The 22,564-nt window shown below is 49.0% G+C and overlaps 25 non-coding genes across 25 annotated transcripts; all 25 read left to right on the plus strand.

Moving 5' to 3' along the window:
* The first annotated feature begins 46 nt into the window (after nt 1-46).
* trnan-guu (transfer RNA asparagine (anticodon GUU)) lies at nt 47-120 on the plus strand. The gene has a single exon. It is a non-coding gene; the product is annotated as a tRNA-Asn (tRNA).
* Nucleotides 121-1,145: 1,025 nt separating this feature from the next.
* trnan-guu (transfer RNA asparagine (anticodon GUU)) lies at nt 1,146-1,219 on the plus strand. The gene has a single exon. It is a non-coding gene; the product is annotated as a tRNA-Asn (tRNA).
* Nucleotides 1,220-2,033: 814 nt separating this feature from the next.
* On the plus strand, nt 2,034-2,106 carry trnak-cuu (transfer RNA lysine (anticodon CUU)). Its single transcript has one exon. It is a non-coding gene; the product is annotated as a tRNA-Lys (tRNA).
* Nucleotides 2,107-2,255: 149 nt separating this feature from the next.
* On the plus strand, nt 2,256-2,329 carry trnan-guu (transfer RNA asparagine (anticodon GUU)). Its single transcript has one exon. It is a non-coding gene; the product is annotated as a tRNA-Asn (tRNA).
* Nucleotides 2,330-3,143: 814 nt separating this feature from the next.
* On the plus strand, nt 3,144-3,215 carry trnak-cuu (transfer RNA lysine (anticodon CUU)). The gene has a single exon. It is a non-coding gene; the product is annotated as a tRNA-Lys (tRNA).
* A 149-nt stretch (nt 3,216-3,364) lies between these two features.
* trnan-guu (transfer RNA asparagine (anticodon GUU)) lies at nt 3,365-3,438 on the plus strand. Its single transcript has one exon. It is a non-coding gene; the product is annotated as a tRNA-Asn (tRNA).
* An 814-nt stretch (nt 3,439-4,252) lies between these two features.
* On the plus strand, nt 4,253-4,325 carry trnak-cuu (transfer RNA lysine (anticodon CUU)). Its single transcript has one exon. It is a non-coding gene; the product is annotated as a tRNA-Lys (tRNA).
* Nucleotides 4,326-4,474: 149 nt separating this feature from the next.
* Nucleotides 4,475-4,548, plus strand: trnan-guu (transfer RNA asparagine (anticodon GUU)). The gene has a single exon. It is a non-coding gene; the product is annotated as a tRNA-Asn (tRNA).
* An 814-nt stretch (nt 4,549-5,362) lies between these two features.
* trnak-cuu (transfer RNA lysine (anticodon CUU)) lies at nt 5,363-5,435 on the plus strand. Its single transcript has one exon. It is a non-coding gene; the product is annotated as a tRNA-Lys (tRNA).
* Nucleotides 5,436-7,033: 1,598 nt separating this feature from the next.
* Nucleotides 7,034-7,107, plus strand: trnan-guu (transfer RNA asparagine (anticodon GUU)). Its single transcript has one exon. It is a non-coding gene; the product is annotated as a tRNA-Asn (tRNA).
* Nucleotides 7,108-7,922: 815 nt separating this feature from the next.
* On the plus strand, nt 7,923-7,995 carry trnak-cuu (transfer RNA lysine (anticodon CUU)). Its single transcript has one exon. It is a non-coding gene; the product is annotated as a tRNA-Lys (tRNA).
* Nucleotides 7,996-8,144: 149 nt separating this feature from the next.
* On the plus strand, nt 8,145-8,218 carry trnan-guu (transfer RNA asparagine (anticodon GUU)). The gene has a single exon. It is a non-coding gene; the product is annotated as a tRNA-Asn (tRNA).
* Nucleotides 8,219-9,032: 814 nt separating this feature from the next.
* trnak-cuu (transfer RNA lysine (anticodon CUU)) lies at nt 9,033-9,105 on the plus strand. Its single transcript has one exon. It is a non-coding gene; the product is annotated as a tRNA-Lys (tRNA).
* Nucleotides 9,106-13,528: 4,423 nt separating this feature from the next.
* trnak-cuu (transfer RNA lysine (anticodon CUU)) lies at nt 13,529-13,601 on the plus strand. Its single transcript has one exon. It is a non-coding gene; the product is annotated as a tRNA-Lys (tRNA).
* Nucleotides 13,602-13,750: 149 nt separating this feature from the next.
* trnan-guu (transfer RNA asparagine (anticodon GUU)) lies at nt 13,751-13,824 on the plus strand. The gene has a single exon. It is a non-coding gene; the product is annotated as a tRNA-Asn (tRNA).
* A 2,491-nt stretch (nt 13,825-16,315) lies between these two features.
* On the plus strand, nt 16,316-16,389 carry trnan-guu (transfer RNA asparagine (anticodon GUU)). Its single transcript has one exon. It is a non-coding gene; the product is annotated as a tRNA-Asn (tRNA).
* Nucleotides 16,390-17,203: 814 nt separating this feature from the next.
* trnak-cuu (transfer RNA lysine (anticodon CUU)) lies at nt 17,204-17,276 on the plus strand. The gene has a single exon. It is a non-coding gene; the product is annotated as a tRNA-Lys (tRNA).
* A 149-nt stretch (nt 17,277-17,425) lies between these two features.
* trnan-guu (transfer RNA asparagine (anticodon GUU)) lies at nt 17,426-17,499 on the plus strand. Its single transcript has one exon. It is a non-coding gene; the product is annotated as a tRNA-Asn (tRNA).
* A 1,169-nt stretch (nt 17,500-18,668) lies between these two features.
* trnak-cuu (transfer RNA lysine (anticodon CUU)) lies at nt 18,669-18,741 on the plus strand. Its single transcript has one exon. It is a non-coding gene; the product is annotated as a tRNA-Lys (tRNA).
* Nucleotides 18,742-18,890: 149 nt separating this feature from the next.
* On the plus strand, nt 18,891-18,964 carry trnan-guu (transfer RNA asparagine (anticodon GUU)). The gene has a single exon. It is a non-coding gene; the product is annotated as a tRNA-Asn (tRNA).
* An 812-nt stretch (nt 18,965-19,776) lies between these two features.
* On the plus strand, nt 19,777-19,849 carry trnak-cuu (transfer RNA lysine (anticodon CUU)). Its single transcript has one exon. It is a non-coding gene; the product is annotated as a tRNA-Lys (tRNA).
* Nucleotides 19,850-19,998: 149 nt separating this feature from the next.
* trnan-guu (transfer RNA asparagine (anticodon GUU)) lies at nt 19,999-20,072 on the plus strand. Its single transcript has one exon. It is a non-coding gene; the product is annotated as a tRNA-Asn (tRNA).
* Nucleotides 20,073-20,879: 807 nt separating this feature from the next.
* On the plus strand, nt 20,880-20,952 carry trnak-cuu (transfer RNA lysine (anticodon CUU)). Its single transcript has one exon. It is a non-coding gene; the product is annotated as a tRNA-Lys (tRNA).
* A 149-nt stretch (nt 20,953-21,101) lies between these two features.
* Nucleotides 21,102-21,175, plus strand: trnan-guu (transfer RNA asparagine (anticodon GUU)). Its single transcript has one exon. It is a non-coding gene; the product is annotated as a tRNA-Asn (tRNA).
* Nucleotides 21,176-22,344: 1,169 nt separating this feature from the next.
* On the plus strand, nt 22,345-22,417 carry trnak-cuu (transfer RNA lysine (anticodon CUU)). The gene has a single exon. It is a non-coding gene; the product is annotated as a tRNA-Lys (tRNA).
* The last annotated feature ends 147 nt before the right edge of the window (nt 22,418-22,564 follow it).

Consider the following 22,564-nt stretch of genomic DNA (forward strand, 5'->3'; position numbering starts at 1 on the left):
CTTCAAATTGTTTTGTGACCGTTACCCATAGGAGCATACACCGCCAGTCTCTGTGGCGCAATAGGCTAGCGCGTTCGGCTGTTAACCAAAAGGATGGTGGTTCGAGCCCACCCAGGGACGAAGGAAGCTTTTCACAGCCTTGTCGGCAAGAACAGAATTTAGCACACGTGTCCGCTGACGCATGCGTGGAGCAGCGTCCGTAGCCCCTTTTGAGAGTGAACAGCTTTGCGAGTCGTCTTGTGTTAAAAGAAGACTAAGGGTGATAAGTGAATGTTTGTGTCAGCTCAAGTTTGCTGCGGAGTGTTCGTGTTTTGTTTTCCGGGTGGTAGAGGCCTGTGTGTGAAGGGAGGTCCTGATCAAAACTCTCTCTAAGAGCGCCACAAAATGCCACCAAAATGGCTTTCCAGTCATATGCTGTCGGAGTTTGCAAACGGTATTCACACAGCGAGACAGAACTCCATACCTGGAACGTTTGATGAGTTGGCCGAATTAATAGCCTTTCAGGCTGTTGGACAAGAGCTCTGCTCGTTCAATCTGTATTGCCCAGCAACAGGCATGGCTAAAACAAACAGAGAACAGTCTAAGCCAGGGGTGTCCAAACTCTGTCCTGGAGGGCCCCTGTCAGGTAGAGTTTCGCTCCAGCCAGCTCCATCAGACCTGCCTGGAAGTTTCTAGTCTCCGTGGTGAGAGCGGGATCAGCAGCTTAAGGTGTGTTTCTTTGTGCTTGGAGCCAAGCTCGGCAGGACAAGGAACCTCCAGGATAGAGTAGGGACACCCGTGCTCTAAGCCTACCGCTAGGCTTTACCCCAACCTTACCCGCGGGATGTTTTGTCAGCCTGTGCGAGAAGCGAGGCTCCGTTTTGCGCATGAAATGTTTGGCACTTATCAAAACAGCAGTCAGCCTTGATCATTTGACTACATTCGTACGGCTAGCTCAGTCGGTAGAACATGAGATTCTTAATCTCAGGGTCGTGGGTTTAGCCACACGTTGGGCGTGCCCCTATAGCTCTCTCTCGCCCCTCCCAACGGGTGTCATTCTCTTGAACTCAGATTGCTTACGCAGGACTAGTTTTGCAGTTAACCTGTGAGACGCGCCCAGCTTCAAATTGTTTTGTGACCGTTACCCACAGGAGCAGACACCGCCAGTCTCTGTGGCGCAATAGGCTAGCGCGTTCGGCTGTTAACCGAAAGGATGGTGGTTCAAGCCCACCCAGGGACGAAAGAAGCTTTTCACAGCCATGTCGGCAAGCACAGAATTTAGCACACGTGTCCGCTGACGCATGCGTGGAGCAGCGTTCGTAGCCCCTTTTGAGAGTGAACAGCTTTGCGAGTCGTCTTGTGTTAAAAGAAGACAAAGGGTTTTAAGTGAATGTTTGTGTCAGCTTAAGTTTGCTGTGGCGTGTACGCGGAGTGTTCATGTTTTGTTTTCCGGGTGGTAGAGGCCTGTGTGTGAAGGGAGGTCCTGATCAAAACTCCCTCTAGGAGCGCCACAAAATGCCACCAAAATGGCTTTCCAGTCGTATGCTGTCGGAGTTTGCAAATGGTATTCACACAGCGAGACAGAACTCCATACCTGGAACGTTTGATGAGTTGGCTGAACTAATAGCCTTTCAGGCTGTTGAACAAGAGCTCTGCTCGTTCAATCTGTATTCCCCAGCAACAGGCATGGCTAAAACAAACAGAGAACACTCTAAGCCAGGGGTGTCCAAACTCTGTCCTGGAGGGCCCCTGTCAGGTAGAGTTTCGCTCCAGCCAGCTCCATCAGACCTGCCTGGAAGTTTCTAGTCTACGTGGTGAGAGCGGGATCAGCAGCTTCAGGTGTGTTTCTTTGTGCTTGGAGCCAAGCTCGGCAGGACAAGGAACCTCCAGGATAGAGTTGGGAAACCCCTGCTCTAAGCCTACCGCTAGGCTTTACCCCAACCTTACCCGCGAGATGTTTTGTCAGCCTGTGCGAGAAGCGAGGCTCCGTTTTGCGCATGAAATGTTTGGCACTTATCAAAACAGCGGTCAGCCTTGATCATTTGACTACATTCGCCCGGCTAGCTCAGTCGGTAGAGCATGAGACTCTTAATCTCAGGGTCGTGGGTTCGAGCCCCACGTTGGGCGTGACCTTTAGCTCTCTCTCGCCCCTCCCAACGGGTGTCATTCTCTTGACCTCAGTTTGCTGACACAGGACTAGTGCTGCAGTTAACCTGTGAGACGCGGCCAGCTTCAAATTGTTTTGTGACCGTTACCCACAGGAGCAGACACCGCCAGTCTCTGTGGCGCAATAGGCTAGCGCGTTCGGCTGTTAACCGAAAGGATGGTGGTTCAAGCCCACCCAGGGACGAAAGAAGCTTTTCACAGCCATGTCGGCAAGCACAGAATTTAGCACACGTGTCCGCTGACGCATGCGTGGAGCAGCGTCCGTAGCCCCTTTTGAGAGTGAACAGCTTTGCGAGTCGTCTTGTGTTAAAAGAAGACAAAGGGTGTTAAGTGAATGTTTGAGTCAGCTTAAGTCTGCTGTGGCGTGTACGCGGAGTGTTCGTGTTTTGTTTTCCGGGTGGTAGAGGCCTGTGTGTGAAGGGAGGTCCTGATCAAAACTCCCTCTAGGAGCGCCACAAAATGCCACCAAAATGGCTTTTCAGTCGTATGCTGTCGGAGTTTGCAAATGGTATTCACACAGCGAGACAGAACTCCATACCTGGAACGTTTGATGAGTTGGCTGAACTAATAGCCTTTCAGGCTGTTGAACAAGAGCTCTGCTCGTTCAATCTGTATTCCCCAGCAACAGGCATGGCTAAAACAAACAGAGAACACTCTAAGCCAGGGGTGTCCAAATTCTGTCCTGGAGGGCCCCTGTCAGGTAGAGTTTCGCTCCAGCCAGCTCCATCAGACCTGCCTGGAAGTTTCTAGTCTACGTGGTGAGAGCGGGATCAGCAGCTTCAGGTGTGTTTCTTTGTGCTTGGAGCCAAGCTCGGCAGGACAAGGAACCTCCAGGATAGAGTTGGGACACCCCTGCTCTAAGCCTACCGCTAGGCTTTACCCCAACCTTACCCGCGAGATGTTTTGTCAGCCTGTGCGAGAAGCGAGGCTCCGTTTTGCGCATTAAATGTTTGGCACTTATCAAAAGAGCGGTCAGCCTTGATCATTTGACTACATTCGCCCGGCTAGCTCAGTCGGTAGAGCATGAGACTCTTAATCTCAGGGCGTGGGTTCGAGCCCCATGTTGGGCGTGCCCTTTAGCTCTCTCTCGCCCCTCCCAACGGGTGTCATTCTCTTGACCTCAGTTTGCTGACACAGGACTAGTGCTGCAGTTAACCTGTGAGACGCGGCCAGCTTCAAATTGTTTTGTGACCGTTACCCACAGGAGCAGACACCGCCAGTCTCTGTGGCGCAATAGGCTAGCGCGTTCGGCTGTTAACCGAAAGGATGGTGGTTCAAGCCCACCCAGGGACGAAAGAAGCTTTTCACAGCCATGTCGGCAAGCACAGAATTTAGCACACGTGTCCGCTGACGCATGCGTGGAGCAGCGTCCGTAGCCCCTTTTGAGAGTGAACAGCTTTGCGAGTCGTCTTGTGTTAAAAGAAGACAAAGGGTGTTAAGTGAATGTTTGAGTCAGCTTAAGTCTGCTGTGGCGTGTACGCGGAGTGTTCGTGTTTTGTTTTCCGGGTGGTAGAGGCCTGTGTGTGAAGGGAGGTCCTGATCAAAACTCCCTCTAGGAGCGCCACAAAATGCCACCAAAATGGCTTTTCAGTCGTATGCTGTCGGAGTTTGCAAATGGTATTCACACAGCGAGACAGAACTCCATACCTGGAACGTTTGATGAGTTGGCTGAACTAATAGCCTTTCAGGCTGTTGAACAAGAGCTCTGCTCGTTCAATCTGTATTCCCCAGCAACAGGCATGGCTAAAACAAACAGAGAACACTCTAAGCCAGGGGTGTCCAAATTCTGTCCTGGAGGGCCCCTGTCAGGTAGAGTTTCGCTCCAGCCAGCTCCATCAGACCTGCCTGGAAGTTTCTAGTCTACGTGGTGAGAGCGGGATCAGCAGCTTCAGGTGTGTTTCTTTGTGCTTGGAGCCAAGCTCGGCAGGACAAGGAACCTCCAGGATAGAGTTGGGACACCCCTGCTCTAAGCCTACCGCTAGGCTTTACCCCAACCTTACCCGCGAGATGTTTTGTCAGCCTGTGCGAGAAGCGAGGCTCCGTTTTGCGCATTAAATGTTTGGCACTTATCAAAAGAGCGGTCAGCCTTGATCATTTGACTACATTCGCCCGGCTAGCTCAGTCGGTAGAGCATGAGACTCTTAATCTCAGGGTCGTGGGTTCGAGCCCCACGTTGGGCGTGCCCTTTAGCTCTCTCTCGCCCCTCCCAACGGGTGTCATTCCCTTGACCTCAGTTTGCTGACACAGGACTAGTGCTGCAGATAACCTGTGAGACGCGGCCAGCTTCAAATTGTTTTGTGACCGTTACCCATAGGAGCATACGCCGCCAGTCTCTGTGGCGCAATAGGCTAGCGCGTTCGGCTGTTAACCGAAAGGATGGTGGTTCGAGCCCACCCAGGGACGAAGGAAGCTTTTCACAGCCTTGTCGGCAAGAACAGAATTTAGCACACGTGTCCGCTGACGCATGCGTGGAGCAGCATCCGTAGCCCCTTTTGAGAGTGAACAGCTTTGCAAGTCGTCTTGTGTTAAAAGAAGACAAAGGGTGCTAAGTGAATGTTTGTGTCAGCTCAAGTTTGCTGTGGCGTGTACGCGGAGTGTTCGTGTTTTGTTTTCCGGGTGGTAGAGGCCTATGTGTGAAGGGAGGTCCTGATCAAAACTCTCTCTAAGAGCGCCACAAAATGGCACCAAAATGGCTTTCCAGTCATATGCTGTCGGAGTTTGCAAACGGTATTCACACAGCGAGACAGAACTCCATACCTGGAACGTTTGATGAGTTGGCCGAACTAATAGCCTTTCAGGCTGTTGGACAAGAGCTCTGCTCGTTCAATCTGTATTCCCCAGCAACAGGCATGGCTAAAACACACAGAGAACACTCTAAGCCAGTTGTGTCCAAACTCTGTCCTGGAGGGCCCCTGTCAGGTAGAGTTTCGCTCCAGCCAGCTCCATCAGACCTGCCTGGAAGTTTCTAGTCTACGTGGTGAGAGCGGGATCAGCAGCTTCAGGTGTGTTTCTTTGTGCTTGGAGCCAAGCTCGGCAGGACAAGGAACCTCCAGGATAGAGTTGGGACACCCCTGCTCTAAGCCTACCGCTAGGCTTTACCCCAACCTTACCCGCGAGATGTTTTGTCAGCCTGTGCGAGAAGCGAGGCTCCGTTTTGCGCATGAAATGTTTGGCACTTATCAAAATAGCGGTCAGCCTTGATCATTTGACTACATTCGCTCGGCTAGCTCAGTCGGTAGAGCATGAGACTCTTAATCTCAGGGTCGTGGGTTCGAGCCCCACGTTGGGCGTGCCCTTTAGCTCTCTCTCGCCCCTCCCAACGGGTGTCATTCCCTTGACCTCAGTTTGCTGACACAGGACTAGTGCTGCAGTTAACCTGTGAGACGCGGCCAGCTTCAAATTGTTTTGTGACCGTTACCCATAGGAGCATACGCCGCCAGTCTCTGTGGCGCTACCTGGATCAGGATCGGCTGTCATTGTCGGATTGGAAGAGAGCCAATCGCTGAGCTCGCTCACCAATGTGAGGTTTCAGGCACCATTCGCTGTGCGCGCTCTCCAAAGTGAGCTATGAGAGCCAATCGCTGCTCTGTGAGATTGGATGGCGACACTGGTGACGGAGTCTATTCTGACGAGCGCGCAATACAAAATTATCAACGAGCAATGTGAGTAATATTGCTTTATTACTTTATTTGTTTCCGTTTACCGTGTACTTAATTGGTTGTTGTGGTGGGCGATATGACGGCTTATATCTTAACGATGATATAACGTGTCGACCCTTAGGGATTTTGCTCAATCGTTTATTTCGCTGTATGTATTATTACCACTTACAGTAATTGACACATAAGGTAAGAGTGAACATGTATTAATGAATACAAATAAAGTGCGGAATATGCTTGATGTCAAATAGAGTTATTAAGCGCAATATGCAGGGAATAAAAACATACCGGAAGCGGACGCGCGCACTGACGGCTTCTGATCGCGAATTCCGTTTTTCTGTGGCGGTTTGTTGCACTTGAATGGTCAAATACACACACCATTACATCAAAATGCCCAATTGTGTTTACGTGTTGAATAAATGAATACAATAAATAGACTTAAATATATAATTTGGTTGAAACCGGATGTGCATCAGTAAATTGGGTCCGTGCATTCAGTGCGGCAGCTTAATTTAGTCCTGTTCTGTCATTAATGCAAAAAATAAAAATAAAAATAATAAAAAGCACTCACTGATTTAAAAAGTAACAGTTCATATCTGAGAGAGTGAAGATTATGCAGTGTTTTAATTTGACATTTTATGCAATATATCTAGTATTTTAGAACAGTCTAAGCCAGGGGTGTCCAAACTCTGTCCTGGAGGGCCCCTGTCAGGTAGAGTTTCGCTCCAGCCAGCTCCATCAGACCTGCCTGGAAGTTTCTAGTCTCCGTGGTGAGAGCGGGATCAGCAGCTTCAGGTGTGTTTCTTTGTGCTTGGAGCCAAGCTCGGCAGGACAAGGAACCTCCAGGATAGAGTAGGGACACCCGTGCTCTAAGCCTACCGCTAGGCTTTACCCCAACCTTACCCGCGGGATGTTTTGTCAGCCTGTGCGAGAAGCGAGGCTCCATTTTGCGCATGAAATGTTTGGCACTTATCAAAACAGCAGTCAGCCTTGATCATTTGACTACATTCGTCCGGCTAGCTCAGTCGGTAGAGCATGAGATTCTTAATCTCAGGGTCGTGGGTTTAGCCACACGTTGGGCGTGCCCCTATAGCTCTCTCTCGCCCCTCCCAACGGGTGTCATTCTCTTGAACTCAGATTGCTTACGCAGGACTAGTTTTGCAGTTAACCTGTGAGACGCGCCCAGCTTCAAATTGTTTTGTGACCGTTACCCACAGGAACAGACACCGCCAGTCTCTGTGGCGCAATAGGCTAGCGCGTTCGGCTGTTAACCGAAAGGATGGTGGTTCAAGCCCACCCAGGGACGAAAGAAGCTTTTCACAGCCATGTCGGCAAGCACAGAATTTAGCACACGTGTCCGATGACGCATGCGTGGAGCAGCGTCCGTAGCCCCTTTTGAGAGTGAACAGCTTTGCGAGTCGTCTTGTGTTAAAAGAAGACAAAGGGTGCTAAGTGAATGTTTGTGTCAGCTCAAGTTTGCTGTGGCGTGTACGCGGAGTGTTCGTGTTTTGTTTTCCGGGTGGTAGAGGCCTGTGTGTGAAGGGAGGTCCTGATCAAAACTCTCTCTAAGAGCGCCACAAAATGCCACCAAAATGGCTTTCCAGTCGTATGCTGTCGGAGTTTGCAAACGGTATTCACACAGCGAGACAGAACTCCATACCTGGAACGTTTGATGAGTTGGCAGAAACTAATAGCCTTTCAGGCTGTTGGACAAGAGCTCTGCTCGTTCAATCTGTATTCCCCAGCAACAGGCATGGCTAAAACAAACAGAGAACACTCTAAGCCAGGGGTGTCCAAACTCTGTCCTGGAGGGCCCCTGTCAGGTAGAGTTTCGCTCCAGCCAGCTCCATCAGACCTGCCTGGAAGTTTCTAGTCTCCGTGGTGAGAGCGGGATCAGCAGCTTCAGGTGTGTTTCTTTGTGCTTGGAGCCAAGCTCGGCAGGACAAGGAACCTCCAGGATAGAGTTGGGACACCCCTGCTCTAAGCTTACTGCTAGGCTTTACCCCAACCTTACCCGCGAGATGTTTTGTCAGCCTGTGCGAGAAGCGAGGCTCCGTTTTGCGCATGAAATGTTTGGCACTTATCAAAATAGCGGTCAGCCTTGATCATTTGACTACATTCGCCCGGCTTGCTCAGTCGGTAGAGCATGAGACTCTTAATCTCAGGGTCGTGGGTTCGAGCCCCACGTTGGGCGTGCCCTTTAGCTCTCTCTCGCCCCTCCCAACGGGTGTCATTCCCTTGACCTCAGTTTGCTGACACAGGACTAGTGCTGCAGATAACCTGTGAGACGCGGCCAGCTTCAAATTGTTTTGTGACCGTTACCCATAGGAGCATACGCCGCCAGTCTCTGTGGCGCAATAGGCTAGCGCGTTCGGCTGTTAACCGAAAGGATGGTGGTTCGAGCCCACCCAGGGACGAAGGAAGCTTTTCACAGCCTTGTCGGCAAGAACAGAATTTAGCACACGTGTCCGCTGACGCATGCGTGGAGCAGCATCCGTAGCCCCTTTTGAGAGTGAACAGCTTTGCAAGTCGTCTTGTGTTAAAAGAAGACAAAGGGTGCTAAGTGAATGTTTGTGTCAGCTCAAGTTTGCTGTGGCGTGTACGCGGAGTGTTCGTGTTTTGTTTTCCGGGTGGTAGAGGCCTATGTGTGAAGGGAGGTCCTGATCAAAACTCTCTCTAAGAGCGCCACAAAATGGCACCAAAATGGCTTTCCAGTCATATGCTGTCGGAGTTTGCAAACGGTATTCACACAGCGAGACAGAACTCCATACCTGGAACGTTTGATGAGTTGGCCGAACTAATAGCCTTTCAGGCTGTTGGACAAGAGCTCTGCTCGTTCAATCTGTATTCCCCAGCAACAGGCATGGCTAAAACACACAGAGAACACTCTAAGCCAGTTGTGTCCAAACTCTGTCCTGGAGGGCCCCTGTCAGGTAGAGTTTCGCTCCAGCCAGCTCCATCAGACCTGCCTGGAAGTTTCTAGTCTACGTGGTGAGAGCGGGATCAGCAGCTTCAGGTGTGTTTCTTTGTGCTTGGAGCCAAGCTCGGCAGGACAAGGAACCTCCAGGATAGAGTTGGGACACCCCTGCTCTAAGCCTACCGCTAGGCTTTACCCCAACCTTACCCGCGAGATGTTTTGTCAGCCTGTGCGAGAAGCGAGGCTCCGTTTTGCGCATGAAATGTTTGGCACTTATCAAAATAGCGGTCAGCCTTGATCATTTGACTACATTCGCTCGGCTAGCTCAGTCGGTAGAGCATGAGACTCTTAATCTCAGGGTCGTGGGTTCGAGCCCCACGTTGGGCGTGCCCTTTAGCTCTCTCTCGCCCCTCCCAACGGGTGTCATTCCCTTGACCTCAGTTTGCTGACACAGGACTAGTGCTGCAGTTAACCTGTGAGACGCGGCCAGCTTCAAATTGTTTTGTGACCGTTACCCATAGGAGCATACGCCGCCAGTCTCTGTGGCGCTACCTGGATCAGGATCGGCTGTCATTGTCGGATTGGAAGAGAGCCAATCGCTGAGCTCGCTCACCAATGTGAGGTTTCAGGCACCATTCGCTGTGCGCGCTCTCCAAAGTGAGCTATGAGAGCCAATCGCTGCTCTGTGAGATTGGATGGCGACACTGGTGACGGAGTCTATTCTGACGAGCGCGCAATACAAAATTATCAACGAGCAATGTGAGTAATATTGCTTTATTACTTTATTTGTTTCCGTTTACCGTGTACTTAATTGGTTGTTGTGGTGGGCGATATGACGGCTTATATCTTAACGATGATATAACGTGTCGACCCTTAGGGATTTTGCTCAATCGTTTATTTCGCTGTATGTATTATTACCACTTACAGTAATTGACACATAAGGTAAGAGTGAACATGTATTAATGAATACAAATAAAGTGCGGAATATGCTTGATGTCAAATAGAGTTATTAAGCGCAATATGCAGGGAATAAAAACATACCGGAAGCGGACGCGCGCACTGACGGCTTCTGATCGCGAATTCCGTTTTTCTGTGGCGGTTTGTTGCACTTGAATGGTCAAATACACACACCATTACATCAAAATGCCCAATTGTGTTTACGTGTTGAATAAATGAATACAATAAATAGACTTAAATATATAATTTGGTTGAAACCGGATGTGCATCAGTAAATTGGGTCCGTGCATTCAGTGCGGCAGCTTAATTTAGTCCTGTTCTGTCATTAATGCAAAAAATAAAAATAAAAATAATAAAAAGCACTCACTGATTTAAAAAGTAACAGTTCATATCTGAGAGAGTGAAGATTATGCAGTGTTTTAATTTGACATTTTATGCAATATATCTAGTATTTTTTATTGTATTAAGAAATTGTATCATGAATATTATTATTACTACTGTATTTTTTATTAATGTATTTGTCCTATTGTTTTAATTCACTTTGTTCTCATTTAAATAAAAATCAAATAACAAAAATGACTATACTGAGATATGTAGCTGTTGTGAAATAATTTCCCAAATCCTGAAGTTAAATTTTGGTCTTATCACACACCTTTAATTTTTCCAAGTATTCGAGTGTCTCTTTTTTAACAATCAATAATTCTAATCTAACATTACATACATTTATTTATTTATTTTAAATATGAATTATGAATGAAATCCATGTTTTTTTCTATTTTGTATGTAGATGAACACAAGGCCATGGTAGATGGCGAGTGGATGGCCAGGCTGAGGACTTTTGCCCGCTGTGGGGTTTGACCTTCTGGAGAAGGCAACAGACCAGCCCCAAGAAAAACAGACGTTTTATGACCTCTAACAGAAGGTAAAGCAAAGTTATCATTCATTCATTATATAGTACGTAGTATGCAGGTCACCTGACAATAGTTAGACAAGTTAGTATAGTAAACAATGATTTTTATCTTTTCAGATTGAGAAATGCCCCATGTAGGCCCATGGGCAGAACACCCTCTTTGGATGCTCCATGGCCTGCTGCCTCCTCCACGCCAGGTGCATCAGCATCTTCTGATGAGTCTGTGGTATGTAAATACCTTGTTATATGTGCACTCAGATTGACAAGGCACTTTACATTTACATTTATTCATTTAGCAGACACTTTTATCCAAAGCGACTTATAAATGAGGACAGTGGAAGCAATCAAAAACAACAAAAAGAGCAATGATATATAAGTGCTATAACAAGTCTCAGTTAGCTTAACACAGTACACGTAGCAAGGGTTTTTAAATAATATAATAAATAAAAAGAAAACAGATAGAATTACAAATATCAAAATATTAGTAATACAAATATCAAAATGATTCTTTAAAAAATCTGAATACAGATATATATTTTGTAAGACATACACATAAAATTTTACTTGCCATGTTCAGTTATTCACTGTTTTTATGTAATATTGTTATAAAAAAGACAGGGCAGTGCTGTATGGATGCAAGGACTGCAACTGCCTAGGTGCTTGTCTGTGGCGGCTGACCCTCCTGCCAATGTGCACCCCTCAACCAGGCCGAGCTCAACAATACCACCTGACCAGTAGCACCGTTGGCCAGGCACAGACAAAGAGGAACAGGAAAATACCTTCAGCCCAGCCTCTCTTCTGCCCCTCCTGCCGCCCCAGTTCGGAAGCTGACATGCAAAGTACAGCACAACACAAAAAAATGCGGGCAGTTCAGGACAGCGGAGACTGGGCATAGCAATACAAGGGCATTATATACTGCCCCTCTGTAGAGACTGTGCCAAAGGAGCAGTGGTTGGAGGATATAATAAAAACAAAATGGAAAAAAAAGAAACACTGATCTTTGATTTTAAGATTTACATATGTGTATAGTTCTTTTTCCCTTTTATTTCACAAAAGACATTGGAACTTGAGTTTTATTTATGTTTAAAGAATGTACAAGAGCCATGGACATTTGGAAAGTTTTAAGTTTTATTTATGTGTATAGATTTGTTTTCTGTTCTTTTGCACTTGCAAAGAATGCACACGAGTCATGAATATTTAAAATATTTATTCATGTGTATTGTTCTGGGTTTTCTTTTATTTTGCACTCACAGTCTAAACAAGAGCCATGTAAATTTTAAAGTTTTATATTTGTGTAATGGTCTGTACTTTCTGTTCTTTTGCACTTGCAATGACTGCACAAGAGCGTTAAATATTTTTATTTATTATTTTGTATTTTTCTGGTTTTCTGTTCTTTTGCATATGCAACATAACTAAAATTATAAAAATTGACTGATTCAAGGAATTACAATAATTGGCTATGAATAATTGAAAAATAAAAGTTTTGTCATGATTAACTCTTTGTTGTATGTTTTACTTTTCTACAGTATCATTCAAATGTTATAGGCACTTTGAAAATGTTGAGAAATTTCAGGATTCTTTCAGAATTAAATGTACTATTTTTTCTTTTTTTAGGAAATAATTGCAGCAGAAATATATTCAAACTAAATGTGCAAAAGCTCAGAACTGTGAATAAAATATCAACAATTAGTAATATAGAATTAATAAAATGCTCATTTGTCATTTCAGAACTAATTTCATTAATGTGGACATTCTTTGTGTGACTTTTACGGACGAAAAAAGGCAATTTACAGCATTAAGTTACAACTTCAATTTCTGGCAACAGTGGGATTCGAACCGGCGACCTTGTGATCAACCTTTCTCCCATTGAGATGTATAGGAAAATATGGGAAAAAATGTTTTAAAAACAATTTATTGCATAAATACACTTCCTAAAACATTACTTCGAAGGGTAGAGGCATAAACTTCCCTTTCCTTTCTTTTCTCCTCATTTTTTCCCCTTTTTCTCTCATTTTTTCCTCTTTTTCTCCTTCCTTTTCTTCCCCCCCCTTAACAGACTATTGTTCCCCAGCTTGGCGCAATAGGCTAGCGCGTTCGGCTGTTAACCAAAAGGATGGTGGTTCGAGCCCACCCAGGGACGAAGGAAGCTTTTCACAGCCTTGTCGGCAAGAACAGAATTTAGCACACGTGTCCGCTGACGCATGCGTGGAGCAGCGTCCGTAGCACCTTTTGAGAGTGAACAGCTTTGCGAGTCGTCTTGTGTTAAAAGAAGACTAAGGGTGATAAGTGAATGTTTGTGTCAGCTCAAGTTTGCTGCGGAGTGTTCGTGTTTTGTTTTCCGGGTGGTAGAGGCCTGTGTGTGAAGGGAGGTCCTGATCAAAACTCTCTCTAAGAGCGCCACAAAATGCCACCAAAATGGCTTTCCAGTCATATGCTGTCGGAGTTTGCAAACGGTATTCACACAGCGAGACAGAACTCCATACCTGGAACGTTTGATGAGTTGGCCGAATTAATAGCCTTTCAGGCTGTTGGACAAGAGCTCTGCTCGTTCAATCTGTATTGCCCAGCAACAGGCATGGCTAAAACAAACAGAGAACAGTCTAAGCCAGGGGTGTCCAAACTCTGTCCTGGAGGGCCCCTGTCAGGTAGAGTTTCGCTCCAGCCAGCTCCATCAGACCTGCCTGGAAGTTTCTAGTCTCCGTGGTGAGAGCGGGATCAGCAGCTTCAGGTGTGTTTCTTTGTGCTTGGAGCCAAGCTCGGCAGGACAAGGAACCTCCAGGATAGAGTAGGGACACCCGTGCTCTAAGCCTACCGCTAGGCTTTACCCCAACCTTACCCGCGGGATGTTTTGTCAGCCTGTGCGAGAAGCGAGGCTCCGTTTTGCGCATGAAATGTTTGGCACTTATCAAAACAGCAGTCAGCCTTGATCATTTGACTACATTCGTCCGGCTAGCTCAGTCGGTAGAGCATGAGATTCTTAATCTCAGGGTCGTGGGTTTGAACCACACGTTGGGCGTGCCCTATAGCTCTCTCTCGCCCCTCCCAACGGGTGTCATTCTCTTGACCTCAGTTTGCTGACGCAGGACTAGTGCTGCAGTTAACCTGTGAGCCGCGCCCAGCTTCAAATTATTTTGTGACCGTTACCCACAGGAGCAGACACTGCCAGTCTCTGTGGCGCAATAGGCTAGCGCGTTTGGCTGTTAACCGAAAGGATGGTGGTTCGAGCCCACCCAGGGACGAAAGAAGCTTTTCACAGCCATGTCGGCAAGCACAGAATTTAGCACACGTGTCCGCTGACGCATGCGTGGAGCAGCGTCCGTAGCCCCTTTTGAGAGTGAACAGCTTTGCGAGTCGTCTTGTGTTAAAAGAAGAGAAAGGGTGCTAAGTGAATGTTTGTGTCAGCTTAAGTTTGCTGTGGCGTGTACGCGGAGTGTTCGTGTTTTGTTTTCCGGGTGGTAGAGGCCTGTGTGTGAAGGGAGGTCCTGATCAAAACTCCCTCTAGGAGCGCCACAAAATGCCACCAAAATGGCTTTCCAGTCGTATCCTGTCGGAGTTTGCAAACGGTATTCACACAGCGAGACAGAACTCCATACCTGGAACGTTTGATGAGTTGGCTGAACTAATAGCCTTTCAGGCTGTTGAACAAGAGCTCTGCTCGTTCAATCTGTATTCCCCAGCAACAGGCATGGCTAAAACAAACAGAGAACAGTCTAAGCCAGAGGTGTCCAAACTCTGTCCTGGAGGGCCCCTGTCAGGTAGAGTTTCGCTCCAGCCAGCTCCATCAGACCTGCCTGGAAGTTTCTAGTCTCCGTGGTGAGAGCGGGATCAGCAGCTTCAGGTGTGTTTCTTTGTGCTTGGAGCCAAGCTCGGCAGAACAAGGAACCTCCAGGATAGAGTTGGGACACCCCTGCTCTAAGCCTACCGCTAGGCTTTACCCCAACCTTACCCGCGAGATGTTTTGTCAGCCTGTGCGAGAAGCGAGGCTCCGTTTTGCGCATGAAATGTTTGGCACTTATCAAAACAGCGGTCAGCCTTGATCATTTAAATACATTCGCCTGGCTAGCTCAGTCGGTAGAGCATGAGACTCTTAATCTGGAGGGCCCCTGTCAGGTAGAGTTTCGCTCCAGCCAGCTCCATCAGACCTGCCTGGAAGTTTCTAGTCTCCGTGGTGAGAGCGGGATCAGCAGCTTCAGGTGTGTTTCTTTGTGCTTGGAGCCAAGCTCGGCAGGACAAGGAACCTCCAGGATAGAGTAGGGACACCCGTGCTCTAAGCCTACCGCTAGGCTTTACCCCAACCTTACCCGCGAGATGTTTTGTCAGGCTGTGCGAGAAGCGAGGCTCCGTTTTGCGCATGAAATGTTTGGCACTTATCAAAACAGCAGTCAGCCTTGATCATTTGACTACATTCGTCCGGCTAGCTCAGTCGGTAGAGCATGAGATTCTTAATCTCAGGGTCGAGGGTTTGAGCCATACGTTGGGCGTGCCCCTATAGCTCTCTCTCGCCCCTCCCAACGGGTGTCATTCTCTTGACCTCAGTTTGCTGACGCAGGACTAGTGCTGCAGTTAACCTGTGAGACGCGGCCAGCTTCAAATTGTTTTGTGACCGTTACCCATAGGAGCATACACCGCCAGTCTCTCTGGTGCAATAGGCTAGTGCGTTCGGCTGTTAACTGAAAGGATGGTGGTTCAAGCCCACCCAGGGACGAAGGAAGCTTTTCACAGCCTTGTCGGCAAGAACAGAATTTAGCACACGTGTCCGCTGACGCATGCGTGGAGCAGCGTCCGTAGCCCCTTTTGAGAGTGAACAGCTTTGCGAGTCGTCTTGTGTTAAAAGAAGACTAAGGGTGATAAGTGAATGTTTGTGTCAGCTCAAGTTTGCTGCGGAGTGTTCGTGTTTTGTTTTCCGGGTGGTAGAGGCCTGTGTGTGAAGGGAGGTCCTGATCAAAACTCTCTCTAAGAGCGCCACAAAATGCCACCAAAATGGCTTTCCAGTCATATGCTGTCGGAGTTTGCAAACGGTATTCACACAGCGAGACAGAACTCCATACCTGGAACGTTTGATGAGTTGGCCGAATTAATAGCCTTTCAGGCTGTTGGACAAGAGCTCTGCTCGTTCAATCTGTATTGCCCAGCAACAGGCATGGCTAAAACAAACAGAGAACAGTCTAAGCCAGGGGTGTCCAAACTCTGTCCTGGAGGGCCCCTGTCAGGTAGAGTTTCGCTCCAGCCAGCTCCATCAGACCTGCCTGGAAGTTTCTAGTCTCCGTGGTGAGAGCGGGATCAGCAGCTTCAGGTGTGTTTCTTTGTGCTTGGAGCCAAGCTCGGCAGGACAAGGAACCTCCAGGATAGAGTAGGGACACCCGTGCTCTAAGCCTACCGCTAGGCTTTACCCCAACCTTACCCGCGGGATGTTTTGTCAGCCTGTGCGAGAAGCGAGGCTCCGTTTTGCGCATGAAATGTTTGGCACTTATCAAAACAGCAGTCAGCCTTGATCATTTGACTACATTCGTCCGGCTAGCTCAGTCGGTAGAGCATGAGATTCTTAATCTCAGGGTCGTGGGTTTAGCCACACGTTGGGCGTGCCCCTATAGCTCTCTCTCGCCCCTCCCAACGGGTGTCATTCTCTTGAACTCAGATTGCTTACGCAGGACTAGTTTTGCAGTTAACCTGTGAGACGCGCCCAGCTTCAAATTGTTTTGTGACCGTTACCCACAGGAGCAGACACCGCCAGTCTCTGTGGCGCAATAGGCTAGCGCGTTCGGCTGTTAACCGAAAGGATGGTGGTTCAAGCCCACCCAGGGACGAAAGAAGCTTTTCACAGCCATGTCGGCAAGCACAGAATTTAGCACACGTGTCCGCTGACGCATGCGTGGAGCAGCGTCCGTAGCCCCTTTTGAGAGTGAACAGCTTTGCGAGTCGTCTTGTGTTAAAAGAAGACAAAGGGTGCTAAGTGAATGTTTGTGTCAGCTTAAGTTTGATGTGGCGTGTACGCGGAGTGTTCATGTTTTGTTTTCCGGGTGGTAGAGGCCTGTGTGTGAAGGGAGGTCCTGATCAAAACTCTCTCTAGGAGCGCCACAAAATGCCACCAAAATGGCTTTCCAGTCATATGCTGTCGGAGTTTGCAAATGGTATTCACACAGCGAGACAGAACTCCATACCTGGAACGTTTGATGAGTTGGCTGAACTAATAGCCTTTCAGGCTGTTGAACAAGAGCTCTGCTCGTTCAATCTGTATTCCCCAGCAACAGGCATGGCTAAAACAAACAGAGAACACTCTAAGCCAGGGGTGTCCAAACTCTGTCCTGGAGGGCCCCTGTCAGGTAGAGTTTCGCTCCAGCCAGCTCCATCAGACCTGCCTGGAAGTTTCTAGTCTACGTGGTGAGAGCGGGATCAGCAGCTTCAGGTGTGTTTCTTTGTGCTTGGAGCCAAGCTCGGCAGGACAAGGAACCTCCAGGATAGAGTTGGGACACCCCTGCTCTAAGCCTACAGCTAGGCTTTACCCCAACCTTACCCGCGAGATGTTTTGTCAGCCTGTGCGAGAAGCGAGGCTCTGTTTTGCGCATGAAATGTTTGGCACTTATCAAGACAGCGGTCAGCCTTGATCATTTGACTACATTCGCCCGGCTAGCTCAGTCGGTAGAGCATGAGACTCTTAATCTCAGGGTCGTGGGTTCGAGCCCCACGTTGGGCGTGACCTTTAGCTCTCTCTCGCCCCTCCCAACGGGTGTCATTCTCTTGACCTCAGTTTGCTGACACAGGACTAGTGCTGCAGTTAACCTGTGAGACGCGGCCAGCTTTAAATTGTTTTGTGACCGTTACCCATAGGAGCATACACCGCCAGTCTCTGTGGCGCAATAGGCTAGCGCGTTTGGCTGTTAACCGAAAGGATGGTGGTTCAAGCCCACCCAGGGACGAAGGAAGCTTTTCACAGCCTTGTCGGCAAGCACAGAATTTAGCACACGTGTCCGCTGACGCATGCGTGGAGCAGCGTCCGTAGCCCCTTTTGAGAGTGAACAGCTTTGCGAGTCGTCTTGTGTTAAAAGAAGACAAAGGGTGCTAAGTGAATGTTTGTGTCAGCTTAAGTTTGCTGTGGCGTGTACGCGGAGTGTTCATGTTTTGTTTTCCGGGTGGTAGAGGCCTGTGTGTGAAGGGAGGTCCTGATCAAAACTCCCTCTAGGAGCGCCACAAAATGCCACCAAAATGGCTTTCCAGTCGTATGCTGTCGGAGTTTGCAAATGGTATTCACACAGCGAGACAGAACTCCATACCTGGAACGTTTGATGAGTTGGCTGAACTAATAGCCTTTTAGGCTGTTGAACAAGAGCTCTGCTCATTCAATCTGTATTGCCCAGCAACAGGCATGGCTAAAACAAACAGAGAACACTCTAAGCCAGGGGTGTCCAAACTCTGTCCTGGAGGGCCCCTGTCAGGTAGAGTTTCGCTCCAGCCAGCTCCATCAGACCTGCCTGGAAGTTTCTAGTCTCCGTGGTGAGAGCGGGATCAGCAGCTTCAGGTGTGTTTCTTTGTGCTTGGAGCCAAGCTCGGCAGGACAAGGAACCTCCAGGATAGAGTAGGGACACCCGTGCTCTAAGCCTACCGCTAAGCTTTACCCCAACCTTACCCGCGAGATGTTTTGTCAGCCTGTGCGAGAAGCAAGGCTCCGTTTTGCGCATGAAATGTTTGGCACTTATCAAAACAGCGGTCAGCCTTGATCATTTGACTACATTCGCCTGGCTAGCTCAGTCGGTAGAGCATGAGACTCTTAATCTGGAGGGCCCCTGTCAGGTAGAGTTTCGCTCCAGCTAGCTCCATCAGACCTGCCTGGAAGTTTCTAGTCTCCGTGGTGAGAGCGGGATCAGCAGCTTCAGGTGTGTTTCTTTGTGCTTGGAGCCAAGCTCGGCAGGACAAGGAACCTCCAGGATAGAGTTGGGACACCCCTGCTCTAAGCCTACCGCTAGGCTTTACCCCAACCTTACCCGCGAGATGTTTTGTCAGGCTGTGCGAGAAGCGAGGCTCCGTTTTGCGCATTAAATGTTTGGCACTTATCAAAACAGCGGTCAGCCTTGATCATTTGACTACATTCGCCCGGCTAGCTCAGTCGGTAGAGCATGAGACTCTTAATCTCAGGGTCGTGGGTTCGAGCCCCACGTTGGGCGTGCCCTTTAGCTCTCTCTTGCCCCTCCCAACGGGTGTCATTCTCTTGACCTCAGTTTGCTGACACAGGACTAGTGCTGCAGTTAACCTGTGAGACGCGGCCAGCTTCAAATTGTTTTGTGACCGTTACCCATAGGAGCATACACCGCCAGTCTCTGTGGCGCAATAGGCTAGCGCGTTCGGCTGTTAACCGAAAGGATGGTCGTTCGAGCCCACCCAGGGACGAAGGAAGCTTTTCACAGCCTTGTCGGCAAGAACAGAATTTAGCACACGTGTCCGCTGACGCATGCGTGGAGCAGCGTCCGTAGCCCCTTTTGAGAGTGAACAGCTTTGCAAGTCGTCTTGTGTTAAAAGAAGACAAAGGGTGCTAAGTGAATGCTTGTGTCAGCTCAAGTTTGCTGTGGCGTGTACGCGGAGTGTTCATGTTTTGTTTTCCGGGTGGTAGAGGCCTGTGTGTAAAGGGAGTTCCTGATCAAAACTATCTAAGAGCGCCACAAATTGCCACCAAAATGGCTTTCCAGTCATATGCTGTCGGAGTTTGCAAACGGTATTCACACAGCGAGACAGAACTCCATACCTGGAACGTTTGATGAGTTGGCTGAACTAATAGCCTTTCAGGCTGTTGGACAAGAGCTCTGCTCGTTCAATCTGTATTCCCCAGCAACAGGCATGGCTAAAACAAACAGAGAACACTCTAAGCCAGGGGTGTCCAAACTCTGTCCTGGAGGGCCCCTGTCAGGTAGAGTTTCGCTCCAGCCAGCTCCATCAGACCTGCCTGGAAGTTTCTAGTCTACGTGGTGAGAGCGAGATCAGCAGCTTCAGGTGTGTTTCTTTGTGCTTGGAGCCAAGCTCGGCAGGACAAGGAACCTCCAGGATAGAGTAGGGACACCCCTGCTCTAAGCCTACCGCTAGGCTTTACCCCAACCTTACCCGCGAGATGTTTTGTCAGCCTGTGCGAGAAGCGAGGCTCCGTTTTGCGCATGAAATGTTTGGCACTTATCAAAACAGCAGTCAGCCTTGATCATTTGACTACATTCGCCCGGCTAGCTCAGTCGGTAGAGCATGAGACTCTTAATCTCAGGGTCGTGGGTTCGAGCCCCACGTTGGGCGTGCCCTTTAGCTCTCTCTCGCCCCTCCCAACGGGTGTCATTCTCTTGACCTCAGTTTGCTGACACAGGACTAGTGCTGCAGTTAACCTGTGAGACGCGGCCAGCTTCAAATTGTTTTGTGACCGTTACCCATATGAGCATACACCGCCAGTCTCTGTGGCGCAATACGCTAGCGCGTTCGGCTGTTAACCGAAAGGATGGTGGTTCGAGCCCACCCAGGGACGAAGGAAGCTTTTCACAGCCTTGTCGGCAAGAACAGAATTTAGCACACCTGACGCATGCGTGGAGCAGCGTCCGTAGCCCCTTTTGAGAGTGAACAGCTTTGCGAGTCGTCTTGTGTTAAAAGAAGACAAAGGGTGCTAAGTGAATGTTTGTGTCAGCTTAAGTTTGATGTGGCGTGTACGCGGAGTGTTCATGTTTTGTTTTCCGGGTGGTAGAGGCCTGTGTGTGAAGGGAGGTCCTGATCAAAACTCTCTCTAGGAGCGCCACAAAATGCCACCAAAATGGCTTTCCAGTCATATGCTGTCGGAGTTTGCAAATGGTATTCACACAGCGAGACAGAACTCCATACCTGGAACGTTTGATGAGTTGGCTGAACTAATAGCCTTTCAGGCTGTTGAACAAGAGCTCTGCTCGTTCAATCTGTATTCCCCAGCAACAGGCATGGCTAAAACAAACAGAGAACACTCTAAGCCAGGGGTGTCCAAACTCTGTCCTGGAGGGCCCCTGTCAGGTAGAGTTTCGCTCCAGCCAGCTCCATCAGACCTGCCTGGAAGTTTCTAGTCTACGTGGTGAGAGCGGGATCAGCAGCTTCAGGTGTGTTTCTTTGTGCTTGGAGCCAAGCTCGGCAGGACAAGGAACCTCCAGGATAGAGTTGGGACACCCCTGCTCTAAGCCTACAGCTAGGCTTTACCCCAACCTTACCCGCGAGATGTTTTGTCAGCCTGTGCGAGAAGCGAGGCTCTGTTTTGCGCATGAAATGTTTGGCACTTATCAAGACAGCGGTCAGCCTTGATCATTTGACTACATTCGCCCGGCTAGCTCAGTCGGTAGAGCATGAGACTCTTAATCTCAGGGTCGTGGGTTCGAGCCCCACGTTGGGCGTGACCTTTAGCTCTCTCTCGCCCCTCCCAACGGGTGTCATTCTCTTGACCTCAGTTTGCTGACACAGGACTAGTGCTGCAGTTAACCTGTGAGACGCGGCCAGCTTTAAATTGTTTTGTGACCGTTACCCATAGGAGCATACACCGCCAGTCTCTGTGGCGCAATAGGCTAGCGCGTTTGGCTGTTAACCGAAAGGATGGTGGTTCAAGCCCACCCAGGGACGAAGGAAGCTTTTCACAGCCTTGTCGGCAAGCACAGAATTTAGCACACGTGTCCGCTGACGCATGCGTGGAGCAGCGTCCGTAGCCCCTTTTGAGAGTGAACAGCTTTGCGAGTCGTCTTGTGTTAAAAGAAGACAAAGGGTGCTAAGTGAATGTTTGTGTCAGCTTAAGTTTGCTGTGGCGTGTACGCGGAGTGTTCATGTTTTGTTTTCCGGGTGGTAGAGGCCTGTGTGTGAAGGGAGGTCCTGATCAAAACTCCCTCTAGGAGCGCCACAAAATGCCACCAAAATGGCTTTCCAGTCGTATGCTGTCGGAGTTTGCAAATGGTATTCACACAGCGAGACAGAACTCCATACCTGGAACGTTTGATGAGTTGGCTGAACTAATAGCCTTTTAGGCTGTTGAACAAGAGCTCTGCTCATTCAATCTGTATTGCCCAGCAACAGGCATGGCTAAAACAAACAGAGAACACTCTAAGCCAGGGGTGTCCAAACTCTGTCCTGGAGGGCCCCTGTCAGGTAGAGTTTCGCTCCAGCCAGCTCCATCAGACCTGCCTGGAAGTTTCTAGTCTCCGTGGTGAGAGCGGGATCAGCAGCTTCAGGTGTGTTTCTTTGTGCTTGGAGCCAAGCTCGGCAGGACAAGGAACCTCCAGGATAGAGTAGGGACACCCGTGCTCTAAGCCTACCGCTAAGCTTTACCCCAACCTTACCCGCGAGATGTTTTGTCAGCCTGTGCGAGAAGCAAGGCTCCGTTTTGCGCATGAAATGTTTGGCACTTATCAAAACAGCGGTCAGCCTTGATCATTTGACTACATTCGCCTGGCTAGCTCAGTCGGTAGAGCATGAGACTCTTAATCTGGAGGGCCCCTGTCAGGTAGAGTTTCGCTCCAGCTAGCTCCATCAGACCTGCCTGGAAGTTTCTAGTCTCCGTGGTGAGAGCGGGATCAGCAGCTTCAGGTGTGTTTCTTTGTGCTTGGAGCCAAGCTCGGCAGGACAAGGAACCTCCAGGATAGAGTTGGGACACCCCTGCTCTAAGCCTACCGCTAGGCTTTACCCCAACCTTACCCGCGAGATGTTTTGTCAGGCTGTGCGAGAAGCGAGGCTCCGTTTTGCGCATTAAATGTTTGGCACTTATCAAAACAGCGGTCAGCCTTGATCATTTGACTACATTCGCCCGGCTAGCTCAGTCGGTAGAGCATGAGACTCTTAATCTCAGGGTCGTGGGTTCGAGCCCCACGTTGGGCGTGCCCTTTAGCTCTCTCTTGCCCCTCCCAACGGGTGTCATTCTCTTGACCTCAGTTTGCTGACACAGGACTAGTGCTGCAGTTAACCTGTGAGACGCGGCCAGCTTCAAATTGTTTTGTGACCGTTACCCATAGGAGCATACACCGC

This window comes from Carassius carassius, chromosome 1 (assembly GCF_963082965.1).
Source record: "Carassius carassius chromosome 1, fCarCar2.1, whole genome shotgun sequence".
In the NCBI taxonomy this organism is placed as follows: domain Eukaryota; kingdom Metazoa; phylum Chordata; class Actinopteri; order Cypriniformes; family Cyprinidae; genus Carassius; species Carassius carassius.